This window comes from Arvicanthis niloticus, chromosome 2 (genome assembly GCF_011762505.2).
Source record: "Arvicanthis niloticus isolate mArvNil1 chromosome 2, mArvNil1.pat.X, whole genome shotgun sequence".
Classification (NCBI taxonomy): domain Eukaryota; kingdom Metazoa; phylum Chordata; class Mammalia; order Rodentia; family Muridae; genus Arvicanthis; species Arvicanthis niloticus.
Genome location: NC_047659.1, coordinates 37,692,848 through 37,715,471, shown reverse-complemented (window position 1 = coordinate 37,715,471; position 22,624 = coordinate 37,692,848). Strand labels below are relative to the sequence as shown.

The window sequence follows — 22,624 nt, the reverse complement described above, 5'->3', positions numbered from 1 at the left end:
TTGACCTGTGTCCCAGGCCCATAATATATTATTATAAGTATATATTATATAAGTATATAAGTATATATGAGTGAATTTTTCAAAATCTGAAAAGAAATCAGAAACACTTCTGGTTCTGAGCATTTTGGACAAAGAATACTCAGCCTGTATAAATACAGATCTAAGCTTCAAACATTTTTTTATATTGTTAAATGGACTTAGAAATTGCTTTAAAGAATAGTGGAAGTTGTAGCACAAATGATACAGTGATATAAAGTATCAATGTCAATATCTTATATCTGCCATGACAATATAAACATATCTCATATCACTATAATATTTGAACATGAAATGTATATATTATTCATTTCTAAATCTTATTATGGCATTGGTCAAATTATGTGCTAAATCCTCAGCAGAAAAAAAAAGTCTTCAAACTGAGATTAAAATCTACTCAAAACAGTAATAAATCAAGGTTTGTCTACTTGACATTTTTGTTGATAAAGCACAAATAATATGAAAATCTTGACTATGTCATTTTTAGTGATTACATTGAAATTGAAGCAACAAGGAAAGTTCTATGGAACAAACATGTAATAATTTATAATCTATACAGCTTTATTTCTTATCCAAATATTACTCATCTATGTATAGATACATATGATAATGGAATTCACTGGTTTTATTTAGTGACTCTAATTGGCACATAAATCTTTTCACTCACTTCAACATTATTAAAATTACTGTGAGAGAGTATATTTGAGAAAGCAGAAAATAGAATATATTTTTACCTTGCTTTCTACTTTTAAAATAATTGGACATTGGATATGGGTGTGTGGGCTCTGATTGTGTTGCTGCTCTGGATCCTAAAAACTTAAGATAAATCTGAGGTCAAGGCCTGGAATTGTGAATTTAATACACAAATGTAAAAATATATCAAATAAATAACACAATAATGCATCTCAAGTTCTTAGCAAAACAGAACAGTCTATAACAAAAGATAACAAATGATAAATAATAAATATCAGAGGAGAAATTAATGAAATAGAGTCTGAAAAAAATACGAAAAGTCAATCAAAATGAGCTGGTTCTTGCAAGGTAAGTAAGACTGAAAACTCCTAGCCTAATCAAAAGAGATGAGACCCAAGTAACTAAGATTAGAGGTGAGAAATGAGACATTGCAAATGTCAATAAAGGACAAAGGACTATTAGGAGAATGTTTTGAAAACTTAAATTATAAAGAAACTAGGAAACCTAGAAGCAATTCAGAAATTCTTCAACAGGATCCCAGCCAGTAACTAATAAACAGAGGCCCACTGCTCTACTGGAGGTCCTACCAGTATCCAGAAGCCAAGGTAAGACCCTGCCTGTAGACATCCAAAGCTTCCTCAGAGCCTGCTCAGCTTTCCCAACAGCACTCCTCATCATCATCTTCATACCCTGGTCCCCAAATCTGACAGAAGCCCATTGTTCTACCAGCGATCACACCAATATTCCACATGCACCCAACAGTGGAGACACTCTACTGGAACGGAGGACTTGAAGGTCACCAGAACCATAGACCACTCAGGCCAGAAGACCATAAAGGAAACAAAAACCAAGGGCAAAACATCTATCCAACAAAGATAAACTCAGAAATTGGTACCTGAACCTATAATTACCCCAAACCCAGATGCTTAGAGGCCAGCATAAGAGCATAATCAACAATAGCCATGGCAACATGGCGCCACCAGAGCTTAGCTATCCTACTACAGCAAGCCCTGGATCTTCCAACACAGCTGAAGCACAAGATAGTAACCTTAAAATCAACCATATGAAGGTGATAGAGGCCCTTAAAGAGGAAATAAGTAATAAAAATCCAGAAACATACAAACAAACTGGTGAAGGAAATGAATAAAACTGTTCAAGACTTGAAAATGGAAATAAAAACAATAAAGAAAACATAAACTGAAGAAATCATGAAGATGGGAAATCTAGGGAAGTGAACAGGAGCTACAGATGCAAACATCACCAACAGAAGACAAGAGATGGAAGACAGAACCTGACATGTGGAAGACACAGTAGAAGAAATAGATGAATTGGTCAAAGAAAATATAAATCAAAAGTTTCTGACACGAAAATATCCAGAAAATCAGAGTCACTGTGAAAACACCAAATCTAAAACAATGGAAACAGAAAAAGTCCCAGTTCAAAAGGACCAGAAAATATTTTCAACAAAATCATAGAGGAAAATTTTCTTAACCTAAAGAAAGCAGCTGCTTTCTTTTTTTCTTTTTTTCTTTTTTTCTTTTTTTCTGAAGAAGCAGCTGCTTATAAAGGTACAAGAAGCTTACAGGACATGAAACAGATTGGACCAGAAAGGAAAGGCCCCCACCACATAATAATCAAAACACTAAATATACAGAACAAAGAAAGAATATTAAAAGCTCCAAAAGAAAAAGGTCAAGTAAAATATAAAGGCAGACCTATTAGAATGTTACCCAGCTTCTCAACAGACACTCTAAAAGCCAGAAGGGCCTGGACAGATGTCTTGCAGACTTCAAGAGACCACAGATGCCCACATAGATTACTACACCCAGAAAATTTTTCAATAATTATCAATGAAAAACAAACAAACAAACCTAAATTTTCATAATAAAGTCAAATTTATATAACATTTATCCATAAATCTAGATATACAGGAGGCACTAGAAGGTAAACTCCTACCCAAAGAGATTAACTATACCCATTAAAACACAGGAAATAAATAGCTTCACACCAATGAAAACAAAAGATCTGAAATACACACACACACACACACACACACCACACACACCACACTCTACCATCACTATCATTACTACCAACAACAAAATAACAGAAATTAACAATCATTACTATATCTCATTATCAACGGACTGAATTCCTCCAATAAAAAGACACAGGGTAACATAATGGATGCAAAACCAAAATTCATTCTGCTGCATGCAAGAAACATACTTTAATATCAAAGATAAACATTACCTTAGAGTAAAATGTTGGAAAAAATTTTTTCAAGCAAATGGACCCAAGAAGCAAGCTAGTGCAATCATTTTAATATCAGACAAAATGGACTTCCAGCCAAAATTAATCAAAAAAGACGGAAAATGATATTTCATATTCACTAAAGAAAAATTCCAGCAAGATGACATCTGAAATCTGAACATTTATGTCCCAAACTCAAGGGCACTCACATTTGTAAAAGAAACATTACTAAAGCTCGAATCACACATGAGATGTCCCACATTAATAGTGGGAGACTTAATCATGCAACTCCCACCAATGGACAGGTCATTGAGACAGAAACTAAACGTAGAAATAATGGCATTAACAAACATGACTAAAATGGACCCAACAGATTTCTACAGAATGTTTTATCCAAACACAAAAGGATACACATTCTTCTCAGCATCTCATGGAACCTTCTTCAAAATTCACCACATACTTAGTCACAAAGCAAGTCTCAACAAATACAAGAAAATTGAAATAATCCCCTGTATCCTATGAAACCATTACAGATAAAAACTGGATTCCAACAATGACAAGAGAAAAACCAGGAAGACTATAAACTCATGGAAACTGAACAACTCTCTCCTGAATGACCCTGGTCAAAGCAGAAATAAAGAAATTAAAGACTTCATAAAATTCAATGAAAATGAAGGTACGGGACAATGGGCACAATGAAAGTGACACTTAGAGGAAAGTTCACAGCAATAAGAGCCTTCTAAATAAGTCAGAGAGATCTCATCCTAGCATCTTAAAAGCACACTCTTTACAATTGCCACAAATGATATAAAATATCTTGGTGTAACTCGAACCGAGCAAGTGGAAGACCTGTATGGCAAGAACTTCAAGTGTTTGAAAAAATTAATTAAGAAGATGTCAGAAGATGGAAAGATCTCCCATGCTTGTGGATCAGTAGGATTAACAGTAAAAATGGCCATCTTACCAAAAGCAATCTACGATTCAACGCAATCCCCATCAAAATTCTAACTCAATTTTTAACAGACATTGAAAGAACAATACTCAAATTCATATGGAGAAACAAAAATCCCAGGATAGCTAAAGCAATCCTGAACAACAGGAGGACTTCCGGGGTTATGTCCACCATGATTTCAAGCTGTACTACAGAGGTATAGCAATAAAAAGCTCATTATATTGGCATAAAAACATACAGGTTGATCAATGAAATAAAATCAAAGACATTGGACATAAGTCCACAAACCTAAGGACACATGATTTTTGACAAAGAAGCCAAAATTATTCATGGAAGAAACCAAAACACCTTCAACAAATAGTGCTGATTGAACTATGTCATCATGGATGTCGGCATGTTGAAGATCCATTTCTATCATTCTGAACAAAACTCAAGTCCAAGTGGATCAGAGACTTCAGCATTAAACCAGGTACATTGAACCTGATAGAAAAGAAAGTGGAGAATAGCCTGGAATGCATTGGTACAGGAGACAACTTCCTGAACAGAACACATAACTCAGGCTTTAAGATCAACAATTAATAAGTGAGACCTCATGAAACTGAAAAGCTTCAGTAAGGCAAACGACTGTTAGTAAGACAAAACAGCGGCTTACAGAATCATAAAAAGATTTTCACCAACTCCACATCTGACAGAGGGCTATTTTCCAAAATATATAAAGAACTCAAGAAACTAGACATTAAAAAAAAAACCCCACCAAATAATCCATTTTAAAAAGTAAGACATAGATCTAAACAGAATCCTCAATGGAGGAATCTCTAATGGCTGAGAAGCACTTCAGGAAAAGTTCAACATCCTTAGCCATCAGGGAAATGTAAATCAAAATTATTCTGAGATAGAAATCTTATACCTATCAGAATGACTAAAGTCAAAAACACAACAGCTCATGCTGCAAGGATGTGGAGCAAGGAAACACTCTACCACTGCTGGTGGGAGTGCAAACTTTAACAGTCACTTTGGAAATCCATATGATGGTGTCTCAGAAGATTGGGAATGGATCTACCTCAAGCCCAGCTACACCACTCCTGGGCATATACCCAAAGGACACTCTATCCTACCACAAGGACACTTGCTCAGCTATGTTCATAGCAGCTTTATTCATAGTAACCAGAAACCGGAAACAACCTAGATGTCCCTCAACCAAAGACTAAATAAAAAAAATGTGGTACATTTGCCCAATGGTGTATTACTTTACCTATTTAAAAAAATGACATCATGAAATTTGCAGGCAAATGGATAGATCTAGGAAAAAAAATTCATCCCGAGTGAGGTAACCTAGACCCAGAAAGGCAAACATGGTATGTAGTCACATAGATTGGCTGAAAAGTAAGGGTAATCATGCTACACCCCACAGACTCAGAAAAGTCAAGTAACAAGGAAAGCTCAGTGGGGACGGGGCACATGAATCTCCCTAGGAAGGGGAAATAGAATAGATTTTGTGGATGGTTTGGGGATGGGTGGGGATGGAAACAGAAGAGTGGAGGGTAGAGGGAGAGAGTACTGGGAAAGAGAATCTGAATTGGAGAGCACCTTGGGGATGAGCTAGGAACCTAGTGTAGTGGAAAGTCCCAGGAATCTATGAGGGTGACTCTAGCTAAGACTCCTTGTAATGGGGGCTATAGAGCCTGAACTGGCAATCTCCTGTAACTAGACAAGACTTCTAGTGGAGGGACTGGGACACCAACCCAGCCTCAAAACCTTCCACCTAAAATTTGTTCTGCCTCCAAGATGTGTTGGGGTAAAGGTTGCACAGAATTTGTGGAAGTGGCCAACCAACGATTAGTCCAGCTTGAGACCCATGCCATGAGAGGGAACCAACCCCTGACACTGCCTGGAAGGCCAGAACTCAAAGGCTGGATAGCTCAGAGACCTAGGATATACGGCTGGAAAAAACAATCAATCATTCAATCAATCAATGAAATGATCCCTAATGATATTCTGCTATACGCACAGATTGGTGCCTAACCCAACTGTCAGAGAGGTTTCATGTAGCAACTGATAGAAACAAATACAGAGATCCACAGCCAAACATTAGTTAGAGTTCAGGGATTCCTGCTGAAGAGAGGAAGGAAGGATTGTAGGAGCCAGAGGGGTCTACAACAGCATAAGAAAACCCAGACTCAACTAACCTGGGCCCATAGTGGGTCACAGAGGAAGCCTGCATGGGTCTAACCTAGGCCCACTACATATGTTACCCTTGTGTAGCTTGGTCTTCTTGTAGGGCTCCTAACAATGGAATCAGGGACTATCTCTGACTTGTTTTGTCTGTTCTTGGGACCTTTCCCTCATGCTGGTTCGACTCATTCAGTCTTAATATGAAAGGAGGTGCCTAGTCTTATTGCAACTTGACATGCCATGTTTGGTTGACATCCATGGGAGACCTGCCCTTTTCTGAAGGGAAACAGTGAAGGAATGAATCGGGGTGAATGGTGGTGGTGGTGGGGGGGGAGGCACTAAGAGGAAAGAGGGAGTGGAAACGGCAGTCAGGATGTAATATATGAGAGAAGAACAAAAATATTTTTTTAAAGAATTTATTGCAGGTACTGAGAACATTGCATTTTCTCACTTTCCCTCATTTATCAGGTGAAAACTGTAAATATTAATTCTTTTTTCACTAGCCTCTTAGTTCAGAAAATTCAAATAAAACTGCAAAGTGCTACCAGTTGTTTTAATTCCTCAATACACATGACCTACCAAAATTAGATCACAAAGACATTTTAAAACCTGTAATAATTGATGCTATTAGAGCAGCTTTAAAAAGAAATCTCTCAACAACAACAACAACAAAGCCAAAGCTAGATTGACTCAGCCAAATTCTACCAAATGCCAATGTTCTGCAGTCTTCACCCTGAACCAGGAAGGGAAGGAGGCTGAACACGGTTCAGTGGGTAAGAGTCCTTTCTATGACAGCAAGAATTCACATCCTCACCATCTACATAAAAAGCCAAAAACAGTCATTTGTGCCTGTAACCATGGTGGTGGTGGTAGGGGTGGTGGTGGTGGTGGTGGTGGTGGTAGTGGTGGTGATGGTGGTGGTATAGGTAGATCCTGAGAGCTTGCTGACCATCCAGCTTAGTTGAAATAACAGGGTTCAATGAAAGATTCTCTCAAAAAGTAAAGTTGTAGTGGAAGACACCTTCTTTGGCTTCCGTGGTGTGTGTGTGGTGTGTGTGTGTGTGTGTGTGTGTGTGTATGCACACGTAAGAAATACTATCAGATTTATTCTACAAAACCAGTGTTATGATACAAAATCCAGATAAAGACACAACAAGCAAAAAAAAAAAAAAAAAAAAAAAAAAACCTATTACCAATGTTTCTTAATGAGCATAACTATAAAAACTCTCAATAAAATTCTTGAAAATAAAATTCAAGAACATATTAAAAAGATTATACCATAACAAAGTTGGTTTCATTCCGATTAGGCAAGGCTACGCAAATCAATAAGTACAACAATACATTTAAGCATATGCAAATCAATATGGATAATAATATACTTAAGTAGACTAAAGAATGGAAATCATGTGATCAGAAGATTAATTTCAATCAATCAATGCAGAAAATGCTTTAATAAAATAAATATCTATCCATGATAAAAGTCCTGAAGAAATTAGGAACATAAGGAACATATCACAACATAATAAAGGCTATGTACGACAAACCTACGCCCAACATTGTACTAAATGAGGACATTTTAGCATCATTTCCTCTAAAATCTGGAATGTGACCAATGTCTACTCTTTACTTTTCTTCAGTTTAGTGCTCAACTTCTTAGCAAGAGTAATAAGGCAAGATTCAAAAATAAATAAAAGGTACAAACAGGAAAGGAAGAAGTCAACTATCCCTATTTGTAGGTTAAATGATCCTGTGCTTGACAGATCTTAAAGACTGCAAGATAAGTCTTAGACAGAACAACTTCTTTTGGCCACGCATTAGGATACAAGATCAACACACAAAACTCCATAGATCTTGCACGTGTACATAATGAACTTGCCAAGAAAGAGATGGGAAAGAGGCACCCATTCACAATAACTTTAAGGGGAAAAAAACCCTAAGAATAAACCTAACCAAAGAGGTGAAATTCTTTGACAATGAAAACGACTTTGGGCTAGGATAGGGAAGTAGGCTCAGATATTTTGGTTATCCTGATAAGCCCTTAGAAATAGTGATCATAGGAGTGTTCACCGAACTTTGTTTATTGTCTTGCTTGTTCTTTGGCTATTAGTGTTTATTGTCTTGCTTGTTCCTTGACTATTTGCATCTATTGTATTGCTAGTTCCTCAACCTAGAACTGACCTTAATACTTGCATGTAACTAAAATGTTATAAAAGCAAAAAGGAGGAGGGGGGATGAAATAAGGGGGTTCTAGGGAGGGGAAATGGGGAAAGAGGATGACATTTGCAATGTAACTAAATAAAATATCCAATTTAAAAAAATCAACTTCTTCTTTAATTACCTAGGTATTCCTTTTATTGATTAGATGATTAGTTTGTGCAGTGATTTATTTATTCTAGACATTAATCCTCTGTCTCATTATTGGGATCACTTTCTGTGCAATTTGAGCCCCTCAGAAAGTCCTTTTCTATGCCTTTCTATGTCTTAAATCAAATTTCCTATGTTTTCTTCTAGCAGGTCCCTGTGTTTCATGCCTTACATTCAGGTCTTTGATCAACTGTGAATTGATCCACTGTGAACTGCTTTTTTTGTTTGTTTGGGTTTTTTTTGTTTTTTTGGTTTTTTTTTTTTTTTTTGTTTTTTTGGGTTTTTTTGTTTTTTTAAGACAGGGTTTCTCTGTGTAGTCCTGGCTGTCCTGGAGCTCACTCTGTAGACCAGGCTGGCCTCGAACTCAGAAATCCGCCTGCCTCTGCCTCCCAAGTGCTGGGATTAAAGGCGTGTGCCACCACCGCCTGGCGAATTGCTTTTGTGTGTGTGTGTGTGTGTGTGTGTGTGTGTGCAGCTGAAGTGTGTGTGTATTGGGGCCATGGGAAAGTGTAGTGGGGGGGAAGTACTACTATGGTCAAAGTATAATGACACATGTGTATGAAGATGGAATTATGAAACCCATACTTTGCATGCTAACCCAAAATTAGTGATAATAAAAATAAGGCATTACAAGTGTGTGTGTGTGTGTGTGTGTGTGCGCATTTGTGTGTCCTCTCTTGCAAATTAAAATGTAATGTTTATAAAAGTAACATCTTTACTTATTAATGCATTACCCACTGGCTCAACAGGCATTATAAAGATCGGACTAAAGGTGTTAGATGTTCATTCACCAGCAGGAAAATGGAAGCTGGCAAGCTACCCACACAGTGAAAAGCATGTGTTCACACACCAAGTCTTCCAGGAAAGGCTCCCTGACCAGAAACTGAGATTTTTCTGGACTTTTTGTCAGTTTTCTTTTTTTAATTTATGTTTATTTTTTCAAGATTTACTTATTTATTTTGTGTATTCACCATTGCTCTCTTCAGACACACCAGAAGAGGACATCAGACTCCACTGAAGATGGTTGTGAGCCACCATGTGGTTGCTGGGAATTGAACTCAGGACCTCTGGAAGAGCAGTCAGTGCGTTTAACCATTGAGCCATCTCTCCAGCCCTTGTCAATTTTCAAAGAACAGAGTGCAACAGTGAGTGAATTTTCTGGACTAATCAGAATGTCTGATTTTGAGTCTTGATCTGTAACTTTCTCACTTTTGCCCTAGAACTTGAATGAATTAATCACTTAGACTTGCTGAGCTGGTTTACCGTGCAAATAATATAAAGTTCAGAGAATTTGTCCTAGAAAATGTAGAGTGTTAGTTGGTAGATTTATGCATACTGCCTGGGCCTAAGTATTACCTATTACACTGTCTCATACACATTGACTGAGATGGCCACAAGGTCCTGTTTCAAAATGGCTTCAGCAAGTAGGATACTACTGTTGCCCATAAAGGGGAGAACCAGAAATATTAGGTGGGCATTTCCAAAGACAGGCATGCTGCTTCCACTTGTATGATTAAAGTCAATCTAATATTGACCAAGAAGACTGGGATCAAGATGGTGTGATAGACTAGTATTTATTTCAATCTCTACCTTTCCCAGTACATTTCATTAAAGACTACTGGTCAGTCATCAGCATTTACTCTTTATGTAAATTATAGTAATAATTTTGTGCTATCTTTCAAAATGCATATAAATACTCAGTATACTATAATCTGAGTGTGTTCATCTGACAGTTTGGGTGGGCCATTTGGCCAAGAGCTCTTGAAATGGAAAAGAGTACAGTAGTCATCCACACGTGGCCCAAGATTTCTGTGAACGTGGCCTAATACAAAGCCATAGATTTCATTAAAGCATTGTAAAGCTTTTATTGCAATTTCTTTTTGTAACTTGATTGCACAGTTTCCAAGCATGGAGTTTGTAGATGCCTGGTGCAAAATTCTCCTTGTGTGAAGGGGGAGACAGAATGTCTGTGGTAAATCATGTGCTTTACTGAATTTAACTAGCTTAGAAGGCTTTAAGTGGCAGTATAAGGGTCCATGGGGCTGTGCCCTGTCATGGCTCCATAACTACAAACCCACATGGTCTATTCTAGTCAACTTTAGGAATGATGTCTCAGCAGTGCCAGGCTTGGTTGGGATGCATCCAACAGAAAACGACAAAATGCATGCTGAGTTTCTCCGTGTCCTTATATAAATAGAATTTCTCTTCTGAGCAATGTCCAAGAATTAAAACATCACTTCTCTTGAACATTTAGAAATTATTTCCATCGTGTTTTTTTTTTTTTTTTTTTTTTTTTTAAAAAACATGCTAGAGAAATATATTCTAGGTTGTTTGTTCTAATTATGCAATAAAGTCACTCTTAGCTCTGGTATGTTGGTTAAAAGTCAAAACAGCTTGTATTTGAATATAGCTATACACATTCAACATGCAAAAGCTGTTTGCATCACGATAATTAGACATTAAATTGTGATTTATATTGTTAAATACTGGTTTTGAATGAACTCAGTAACAGTCTGGAAATGTAGAACTGTAGAACCACTCTGGGATACCATGCATTACAACAGCACACAGTGCACCACATTCTCTCTCCTCTCAAATGTATTGCACTATTTTAATTTACAACTTCATGAATTTTGAATAGGTAGTATGTCCATACGTACATGCAATATAAACAACTAAAGTTACAGAAAGATTTTTTTTTTAACTGAAAAAGGAGTACTCTCCTACTCCTGACCTCAAATAGCTCGATTCCCTCCTCAGAGATAATCATGGTTATCACTAGGCACACTCGTGTGTGTGTGTGTGTGTGTTTCGAAGATAAGCTATAGTGTTATGAGTTTTTATATTTATCATGTGTGAGGGATGGTTATTTGCTCTTACACTTTGTGTTTTCTTCTTGATAATATATCCTAGAAATTGTTTCATTTTAGTATATGTAGAGCCATTTTACAATCTCTTAGTATTCTACTGTATAGATGCATCTTGATCTACCCAGTTATCAAAGAGCATTTATGTTCTTTCATTGTTTTGTCATATAGGCAACCCTGGAAATTATATATATATATATATATATATATTGTGTGTGTGTGTGTGTGTGTGTGTGTGTGTGAGAGAGAGAGAGAGAGAGAGAGAGAGAGAGAGAGAGAGAGAGAGAGAGAGAGAGGTGGAAAAACTAGACCAAAGGCAGAATTTTATTTTCTCAAAGGCAATGATTTAATTTTATGTTATTAGCATATAACATTTAAGCTTGCTTTTTAAATTCAAGTTTTTATTTTTTTCATCCAATTATCCAACTCCAGGTAATATAGTCAAATAAGACATGGTTTCAGACCTCTTGTTTACCACACCTAAAGTTGAACCCTAAAGAGAAAGTCAAATGTTCCCAGATGTAGCTACCCATACTCCAAAAAATTCTATGACTATAATACACAATATTTTCATTCTAAAATTAGACTATCAAGTAAAGTTCTGGTAAAAATATCACCAGGCATAAACGCAGCAGCAATATGTGTTGGAGATGAACAGTTACCAGAGTCAAAGCAGAGATGCACTTCATTAAAAGGCTCAGGGGAAGCTAACTTGTAAATTGGTCATTACATAACTGACTGTATCTAAGTAAGCTTATGTAAGCTTAAATAAGTCTATAAACTGGAAAATTCCTGCCTCAGACTTAGGAAGATAACCCATATCATTTAGAAAACCTTGCACTGTTAGGAATAATTAAAGAAACTGCGCACGGTTTGATGTTGTAACATGAGAAACACATCCCCTTCTAGTGAGGAAAGGGTGTGACTCCCCAGTGCAGGAGAGGAAGGGTTAAACTATCACTCCTCTCTGGTAATTTCTTATCACTTGTATAAGATTGCTAAATGTCAAAAAGTGTTTATTTTATTTATTTATTTTTTTGCTAACAGTATAAAACTGAACATACTGTGAGACATAAGGTAGCAGGTGTCTTGGCTCTAAACTATCAAGTCTGTGGGCATTCTGTTGTAACAGGTGCTCCAAAAAATTCGAACAGATTTTAACCAGCGCTGTACAGGCTTTTTAATTAGCCTGGTTATTCAGTATGTGTAAAAAAGCATTAGGTAGACGCTTAAAACATCATAGGATCTAAAAACAAATGTGGCATACACTCACTCTCTCTTTCTGGCTCTGTTTTTCTCTCTGCTATTACATTTGATGTATGTATTTCCTTTGTCAGAGAACTTCCCCTACTGAGGCAGGAGTGTGACAAAGAACTACCACTGTCCTTAGAGATCTGGAAAGCTGTCCCGTGATCACACAGACACCGTGCAGCTCTGAATTGGCTCAAGCTGGATATGTATAAGGAGACAGGCTAATCCTCTTCAAAATACTGTCATTATACAGAGTTATATGCCTCATAACTTGATCAGTGCCAGAAAGACTTTGCTCTCAATTTCTACAACACAAAATAGGATTTTTATTTGGGATTGAGGTTTAGAATTGGGGAAGGGGGAGGAGGTATAAATAATGTGATTCTATCTCTGTCATTCATCATACCTTCTTCTATTTTTACATGCTAATGATATATTTAATCCTTACAACCTAGCTTCACAACATTCATTCATTGATCTATAAGTATTTACTGAAATCTATTACACAGGAGAGAGAGTAGGAAGTGGAGGAGGGTTAAGCTAGAGAATAAGGCAGAGTTTCTAAGCAGCATATGCCTGTAACCCCACTACTTAACTATTAGGAGGTAGAGACAGGAGGATCAGGAGTACAAGGCTAACCAAACCATAACTACATAGCAAGTTTGTGATCAACCTGATTTACATGAGGATGTCTCAAAAAACCAAGAGTGATTGTCCCTAAAATTTATGCACATTACATTACATTACAGTGTATAATATTTTTCACCACTTCATAGCATTGTAAGCACAGCATGCTATGGGACTTGAAAGCATGACATTTGAGGTAATGGAACCAAGTTTCTCAGAATCATGTGACATTTAATTTTGATCTGAAAAGAGTAGACTCTTAAGGTCACCCCCAGTAGACTATATATATACACATGCATACATACATACATCCCCAGTAGACTCTATATGTATATATGCATACACACATACACCCCCAGTAGACTATATATGTACATATACATACATACATACATCCCCAGTAGACTATATATGTACATATGCATACATACATACATCCCCAGTAGACTATATATGTACATATGCATACATACATACACCCCCAGTAGACTATATATGTACATATGCATACATACATACACCCCCAGTAGACTATATATGTACATATGCATACATACATACATCCCCAGTAGACTATATATGTACATATGCATACATACATACACCCCCAGTAGACTATATATGTACATATGCATACATACATCCATCCCCAGCAGACTTTATATGTACATATGCATACAATGTTAAAGAAGAGATCATGAATTTGGAGAACAAAGAAGGTTTGGAGGGAGGGAAGTAAGGGGCAGGAATAATGTAGCTGCAGTTCTCATGTGTGAAATCATTTTTAAAAACTATCATACACGAAGGATGATAGGACAGGGGAAAAATAGAATAAAGCATCACATCTTCCGAAAGGGAAGTTACAGATGGTTGTGAGCCACCACGTGGGCTCTGGGAACTGAGCTCAGGTCTTTGCAAGAGCAGCGAGTGCTCCTCACGGCCGAGTCACCTCTTAAGCTCATACATGTGTTTTGAAATGAACGAATGGGACGGTACCAGCGGCTGGTGTTCTACAGTGTACGGTGTTTGATACCAGGGGCTTTGCCCATTTCACCTCCGCTGATGTTTACGACAACTCTGCAGGATGTTTCCTCATGCTTGTTTTCTACGTGAGGATGTTTCAGAGAACTTTCCTAGCATGTTTAAACTCTTACAATGAACAAATAGTAGATAAGAATTTAAGTTCAGCCTGATATAGCTGTCTCCTTAGAGGTCTGCCAGAGTCTGACATATACAGAGGTGGATGCTCACAGCTAACCATTGAACTGGTCATGGTGTTCCCAATGGAGGAGTTAGAGAGAAGGAGCTGAAGGAGCAGAAAGGGTTGGTGGCCCCATGAGGAGAGCAACAATACCAACCAACCAGAGCTCCCAGGGTCTAAACCACCAGCCTGGGAGCACCCAGGAGGAAGGGACCCATGACTCCAGCGGTATATGTAGGGGAGGATGGCCTTGTAGGGCATAGGTGGGAGAGATCTTTGGTTCCATGAAGGCTGGACGCCGAGTGTGGGGGAATTCGAGGGTGGGGAGGTGGGAGTGGGGGGTGAGTGGGGGCGCGTCCTCATGGAAGCAGGAGGAGGGGTGATGGGATAAGGGGTTACTGGGCGGGGGGGGGATGGGGTAAGGGGATAACATCTGAAATGTAAATAAAATGTCCAATAAAAATAAATAAATAAAAAAGAATTTGAGCTCAAACTTGTTTAGTACCAACAGTGGCATTTACTGTAGCAGGCATGTCTTCGATTCTAAAGCCAAGCTGAATCTCTTTGGCTTCTTCCTGTAAATATAATTCACTCGTTCTCACTGGGCGCAGAAACTGAGTGAAGTCCAAGCCATTGTTTTTTGCATGCATGCAGTATATGCATAGATGCGTTACATACATTTGTATGTACATTTTCTATTTTAGAGTAATTGGTGGAATTCATTTTATTTTAGAGGATGAATAGAAGAAAAAGACAAAAAAAGGCTTTTAAGGGGTGAAAAATAATGGGATTGGAAAATTAATGGTCTAAGTCAAATTCCCCATCCCCCCCCACTCCGGTTTTGTAGGTGAGCTTATTTGTGTATGCATTAACTCTCCGAGCTATAAGCAATCAAAATGGCATGAAGGTAAGACCGGAAGTCATGCTGGCATTGAGCTTTGAGCAGGAGTGCATCCTTCAGGTTGCTGTATCCCACCCCCACCCTACCCTGAGCTGTCCAAGCAGATTCTTCTGAAACAGCATCTAGCACGTCTTAGTCACTAACAATTGTGGGTTTATGTGTGAATATTGGCAGCCTCAGAAAGAAGAGGGCTCAGCAGGATCCAGAACTGTTTATCTTTTAAATGGTTTAACTGTTGGATTACCTGGTTTCACAGGAGACAGGTGACACTGACTTGTTTGCCAGCTCCCAGCCAGCTAAAAGTGGTCTGGAGTCTGGAAGCCAAGTCATGCACTCAACATACGTTTTGAAAACTGACTGACAGAAATGATGTGTGTCTATGTGGCTTTGGAAACAGAACCCAGAGCCATGCACTCTGTCGCCAGGCTAGCCTCTCAGTTCCTCTATACATGAGGCCAGTGAAATATTTTCCCAGGGCCTGGAGAGATGGCGCAGCAGATAGGAGTGTTCATTTCTCTTGTAGAAAACCCAGGTTCAGTTTGTAGGACTCATATGACACAAAACCATCTTTAACTTCAGTTCCAGGGAGCTGACACCCTCATTTGGCCTCTTAGGGCACCAGGCATGCATATGACGAACATACATACACAGAGGCAAGATACTCATGAGCAGAATATTAAAATAAATAAATAAATCTTTATGGAGTCGGAGAGATGGCTTACTGGTCAAGAGCCTTGGCTGCTCTTCCAGAGGTCCTGGGTTCAATTTCCAGCATCCATATGGCCTCTCACAATGATCTGTAACTTCAGTTCCAGGGGATCTGATGCCCTCTTTTGGTCCCCTTGAGTAGCAGACAGAAATGTGGTGCACAGATATCATGCAGGCAAAACACCTGTACACATGAAATAAAAATCAGTAAACCTTAGAAAATATTTTTGTCTTACCTGATTCTGCACATCACACTGATAAATGTATTAACTTTTGAGGGTATTTTTTAAAGTTTCTTTATATTAAAAGCATGTGCAAAGACATATTCTTCTTTCTCCCATTGTAGCTATAAAATGGTACAATACACACACCCGTTCATTCTTTTTTTTTGGTTTGTCTTGGAGACACTCACTAATTATGTTTTTAAACCAGGTATTAATTGATTATATCCTTTGCAACACCAAATTGGCCCTTTTTTTCTCAATGATTTCTAGAAATCTCTAACAGGGAAGTTGCAGCTGTTTATTCTCAATTGACATCAATAATTTTAAAATCGAAAAATTAAACACAAGATTTTATCTTAATGCTTCTAGAAGGCTAAATTGATTTTCATGAAAAATATTGCTTAATATAATTCATTACACTTAATCACACATGAATTAATATCTCATTATGAATCTGAAGAAGGTTATGTTTGGAGACTAGCAAGGTACCTTGCTACTTAGGACTTAAGCATGTTTATTTACAAATTAATTCATTTGTTATGTCTAGAACTTCTTAGAATAAGCACTCAGAGCTGGCATTCACCGGGTTGGCCAAGAAGATTTTTGCTGGTCACAGGTCTAAGTGTGGGAAGTTGTTGAACGGCTTCCTGTCCTCCCACAGGAAACTAGGCCTGCAGTACTCAGTAGCCACCACAAGAGGGGGCATGTCTCCTGGAAATGTGACGACTCGGACTGGTTTTCAGACTAAGGCATTTTAGAGGTGTTCTCCTAGGTCAGCAATAAACACTGTATGTGCAAAGAAAGGGCCATGATTATGCGTCAGCCATTGTTTACCTAGGAGAAAAACCAGCACTTTAGTGCTTGGCATCTTGCAGTAAGGCCGAGAACAGGCCAGCCAAAACTAAGGGAGACCACAGCAGCACACAGCCCATCTTTGCTAGCCCGATTGCCGATGTGGTAGCCAGAGAAAACCAAAACATGACTATGAGGGGGGAATTAAAGGTGAATCGCTTCTATGTTTGAAAATGTCTTCTGTTTGGAAAATGTCAGAATGAGGCTTTATTTGCATATCAAATAGCATATTCCTGTTTGAACCCTGTCTGCCCTGCTGAAGATACAGCACAGGCTGGCAAGGAGCCCCTTTGTGTGGGCTTGTCCAGGTCCCTACATTAGACAGGAAACCAACCATTTTGCTTTGGTGTTGGCACAGCTGTTTGTGCCTTCACCTCAACATCTGGCAGCTGTTGGCTAACAGGAGGCTTATCTTTTGTTGGGACAGACAAACTGCTCCTTAGTTGCAATGACAGTACTAAAAAAAAAAATCTATTCAGGACAAACTGGATCTGGGGCTGGACTTTATAATCTTTAAATGATAAAGAAATATTCCAGCTGCTCAGTTGCTGAACGAGAACCGGAAGTGCCTGTAAAGAAATTGGCTCCTTTAAGAATCACATGCGGTGTCACAGGCCTGCCATCCCAGCGCTTGGAAGAGGAGGCAGAGGGCTTAGGAGTTCAAGTTCATCTTCAGTTGTGTAGCAGTTTCAAGAGAAGCCTAGGTTAGCCCCTGTCTCAAAAATAAAATAAAATAAAATAAAATAAAATAAAATAAAATAAATTTGCTCAATTCGAGAAACAGAAACACACTGCTCTGTATCGAAAGTGGGTTTTAGCTTGTTCTTGTGGATAGGCACAACACGAGTGCTTGATTTAGTCTGGCCAAATCTGGTCCGTGTTGCTATTCTGTTAACATTGACTGAGCCAGTGCCTCTGTGGTAAAGCGCCCCCTGGGGCTAGAGATGCAGAAGGACAGCAGGTGTTACTGTTACTGTCCTTCACCTTCCATCTTCCAAAGCACTAAGGGAAGCTGCCATAGGCCACAGAAAGGGGAAGAGAACATCTAGTTGCTGTGTTTCCATTGTCTTATCCTGCTCCATCTTTTCCAAGTGACCTTTATTCTACTGCTCTAGTCATGGAGCCTTGTCTGTGCTCACATATATGTAAGTATAGTTCTCTAGACATAAGCCTTGGTTTGGAGAATGTCTGTCTTATAAGAATGTGAGCTGCCTGACCATGAACTCCAGAAGTTTTAAAAAATATATTATTTATTTATTTAATGCACGTGTGTGTGTGTGTGTGTGTGTGTGTGCCTGAATGTATCTGTGTCCACAGAAGTCAGAGGAGGGCATTGGATCCCTAGGAACTGAAGTTACACACAGTTGCAAGCCTCCATGTGGATTCATGGGAATTGAACCCAGGTCTTCTGGAAGACCAGCCAGGGCTCTTTACAGCAGAGCCATCTCTCTAGTCCCAAACCCCCGAGGTTTAGAAAGCCTTGGGCCTGGTGATGAGGCTGGTAAGCTGTCTGACTTTCCAACAAGGACTTTAAGGAAAGAGAAGGTGTACTCAGAACTCACTGTGCACGACTATGAGATGTAAATCTTGTCTAGAGGCAAGGCGGGGTGGGGTGGGGTGGGGGGGGTGGGAGCAGACCCACACGGCTTCGTGCATTGTTTGCTTATTCTGTGGTGATTCTCTCAGGTGCTTTGTAAGAATAACCGAAGCTCTAGATAGACTCATAATGTAAATTTAGATGACTTAGATGCCTTTTTATCTCTGAGTGAATTACACAGCTTGGAAGTGAGTTATCCTCTGTACCGGAGCCCTCTGTAGTGGAACTTTTATTGGGAACACTAGGTTTTATCCTTAAGCTTCAGGCCCAGATTCATCCCACGGATACTGGGTTCAACACTCCAGGCCAGATGCTAAAATCAGAATGTTCTGTGTTAGAGCTCCACCGCCACAAACATGAGGATGACTGAGTTAGAGAGTCTTCTTATGTTAGAGGGCTGTATCTCCTGCACCTTTCCCCATTTCTCTTGACATCTGCTTTATGTTACTACGCTAAATCTCTCTCTGTATGTCTCTGTCTCTGTCTCTGTCTCTGTCTCTGTCTCTGTCTCTGTCTCTCTGTCTCTGTGCACGTGCGCACATACGCACATGCATATGACCATCTACCAACCATTTCCTGTTTTGGATTTCTAGCCTGATGCCTGCCTTAGAAAAGGCCAGCCTCGGAGCATGTAGGCACTCACACATTTTCTAGATGACAACGTGTTTCCGAGAGGAATAATTTTTCTAGAGGCTTCAATAAGGCTACAAGGTTGCTATTTCTGAGTGGAGCCGGAGACTACCGGGCATGCATATACTTTGTAACTTCACAGGGCTTTAGCTCTGGACCTAGAAGACTGTGGTTCTTCTGAGATCTAGAGTTCCGAGAGGAGCCAGGGTAGGAGCCCATGGTGTTGCAGGGGCTAGCGTTCTGTGTAGCTCTTAGACATATTTCTAGGATATGAGCAGGCATTGGGTCTGCCTGGAGCGCCCCCTGCAGGGAAGAGGGGCAGTGTGCAATGTCTGGCCTGCCTCCTCAGGTATCAGATCTTTCTGTCGCATGTCCTACTTACTTAGCTCCTGACTTCGGTGCAACTCATGTTCCAAGCTGTATCCAGCTCTCTGAATGTTTAGCCTGTGCCACACTTGTGTGCCACCAACTGCCCACTGTCTATCTCCACGGCCTACCTCAGGCAGTACTAGCAGCTCGCTTCCTGAGAACACAGTTCAGAGTCTGTAGCTACAAAACACATTGTTCCATGTGAAAATGGAAAGATAATAGTTTAAAAATGTGAACCTCATATCTGATGGCTGAAACCGCGCGCCTTCTAGGGATGAGCACTAAATGGAATCAAGCAGGTAAGAAGTCAAGGGCTGCAATGTTGACTGGACCCTGAGCATCAGGGGGCAGATAGAGCCCCGGCTAGGTTCCAGTTCTATGTTATCCTTTGATATCTTGAGCCAGGTCAGAGCCTTGGGGAGTCTTCCTTGAAACTAGAACTTTATCTGGAGCCCAGGGAAGAGTTAGAGTTGAAAAAATAAATTATTCCTCCTGATCAAAAGGGTAGTCTCTGGCCTGGGTAGAAACCTAGCATTCCAGATGGGCAGGTTCAATCACCTGCCCAGGAGACTACCCCTAAGAAGGTGGGCTCACCTGAAGCCATGCTAAAGAGACAGGCAGCATAATTAGTCCTTCAATGAGACACCACATTTTCCATGCCCCCCCCCCCCCCGCTCGCACAGCATTCTATTGGCTTACAACCGAGCAGCTTAGCCAATCCTGCCTGATTTCCTGAATTACTCAGAAAACCGTAACTTCTCCTTTCTCTCTCTTTCATAAGCGCACTTTTTTTTGTTGTTAGTACTTGGGGTTTCCCCATCATATTGGGCTTCCTTATTCTTCTACTGTTTCCTTACACCCCGTGGCTTCCAGTTAGTCATGTGTCTGACTTCCGTGTCATCTTAGGTGGTGCGGATACTGTTCTTTCTCTCTTCCATTCACGTTCTCCCAGAAGCTGCTGAGATGGACAGTTTGCCTACCCTGTGGATGTTCCTTTTAAACTCTAACAAAAACTGTTCTTGAGCTTCCGTTTGAGTCCATTCTCAAATTCTTTAATTAAGAAGACTAACGATTCAAGAGGGGAATCTTTATTTCCCCCATACCAGAAGCAGCTGCCTGTTTATTATAGTTTCCTTACCTTCTTTGAACCGTCTCAAGTCCTAAAAGAGCCTCCCGCACACACAAGGGCCCCATAGACGGAATGCCAGACTGGGAGTTTCTGATTCCTGTATCTAACCTTCAGTCAAATCAGCCCTTGGCTGCATCATTCTTCTGTGGAGTCCAACTTTTTTCCAGACATGCATACTCTGGCACCTTCTAAAGTCCCAGATGTGGTCTAGGCATCTTATATATGCTGTTTCGTGACATCTCATTCGAGGATATTCTGCAAGTGTACGCTGTTGTGAGAATAAGTAAGTCAGCCACGGCCGTGAAACTAATGCAGAGCAGAACTGAGATAGGCAACAAATCTGTTGGGCTCAAAGCCTGCAGCTATAGAGCTGGAGAGAGGCAGGAGATCATGAGAAGTAGAAATATTTATAACATAACATGATTTTAAGTGTACACACACACATACACACACTAAATACACGGTATTCTCTTAACAGCTTAGTGTTTTATTGTGTAAATTACTGCTTTATACTTTTTACATGTCTTCCCCCAGCCCATCCCCCGTTTGGGCAACGTCTAAGTTTTTTTCTTTATGTGGTTATTTCATCCTTTAGGTTTCTTTATCCTTCCTTTCCCCACACCATCATTAAGTTCTTCTACGACTGTGATACTTTTGCATACCTTCTCAGGAATATGTTCTAGAAACTGAGGGACAACACAACGAATTCTGGATTCCAGAAGAATGTGAAATCCCAGAAGGAAGCTAGAGCGTTTTGGAATGATGCTCTCCACTCCGCTTCACTGCCACTCGCTCCACTGGAGGCCTTGCTGGAACGAGCTGCCGCCATTCACTTCCCAGGGCCCTGCTTGTACTAAGCCCACTTAGGACCCATTTGTTTCTTTTCAAGCCTCCACAAAAGGAAATGCGTTATTCATGGGCAACCTTTCCCATCTGCCTTTGCGTTCTCTCAGTACCGTGGACTATCTAAATTTCGTGTTGTTGCCTCTGATGTGAATTGCGCCGTCTCGGAACACACCTACCCAGCAGCTCCGGAGCTCCCTTAGAGCTGCAGCTGTCCGTTTTAATGGCCCTCTACTGACACACCTCAGCAGAAAGCTGGCCAAATCTCTACGGTGTTCTTAGAGAAAGCCACTTGCCTCTTGTTTAGCTAATAACTATCCAGGTGGAAAAAAAAATCTCTTCTGAAGAAGTAGGGGTGATGTGCAAGCTACTTTTGACCATCAGGACCAGCAATATGAATCTGTTCTACAGTCTACAGTTCTATGATCTACAGTCCAGTCCTGTCTTTGGTTAATTTAGCCTATTCTAAGATACCTTAAAATAATAAAAGTCTTTGAAAGGAGTCAATACTTGTTGTTTTTGTTTTGTTTTTAACCAATAATGTACTGTTTAAAATACGTGCACCATATTCTGTAGAGGGTCATGTGGCTTTTTCAAATTTAAGGAATCAAAGCTATAATCTGTAGTGTGTTAGGTCTCAAATCTGAGACAAATGGCTAACTGAGGCGTCCGTTTAACACATCAAGGCGGATGCTGGCCACCAGATTCTCCCAGCATCCTTTAGTCTCTGTTACTCTCTTGGCTTCCATCCCCCATCCCCCACCTTGAACTCTCCAGGCCAGGTATCGGGCAGGCCTTCCCTCCTGGAAGCCTCTCTGGCCCCTGTATAATTCCGTCATTTTGGCTATGCTAGTTTCCTGGCCAATCTCTAGACCCAGGACACTCCTCTCGTTCAGCAACTTTCCCTGCCTCTTCCCTTCCCTATCTTCATACAAGGCCCGGCTCAGGTTCCTGT

At 39.8% G+C, this 22,624-nt stretch overlaps 1 long non-coding RNA gene across 4 annotated transcripts in view; it reads left to right on the top strand.

Annotated features, from left to right (window-relative positions):
- The window catches only part of LOC143441318 (uncharacterized), a 75,556-nt gene that overhangs the window by 42,186 nt on the left and 10,746 nt on the right, over positions 1-22,624 (top strand). For all 4 annotated transcript variants that reach the window (XR_013108612.1, XR_013108614.1, XR_013108611.1 and 1 more), the window contains one exon: positions 9,457-9,615. This is a non-coding gene — a long non-coding RNA (uncharacterized LOC143441318). The remainder of the gene's footprint in view (positions 1-9,456; positions 9,616-22,624) is intronic.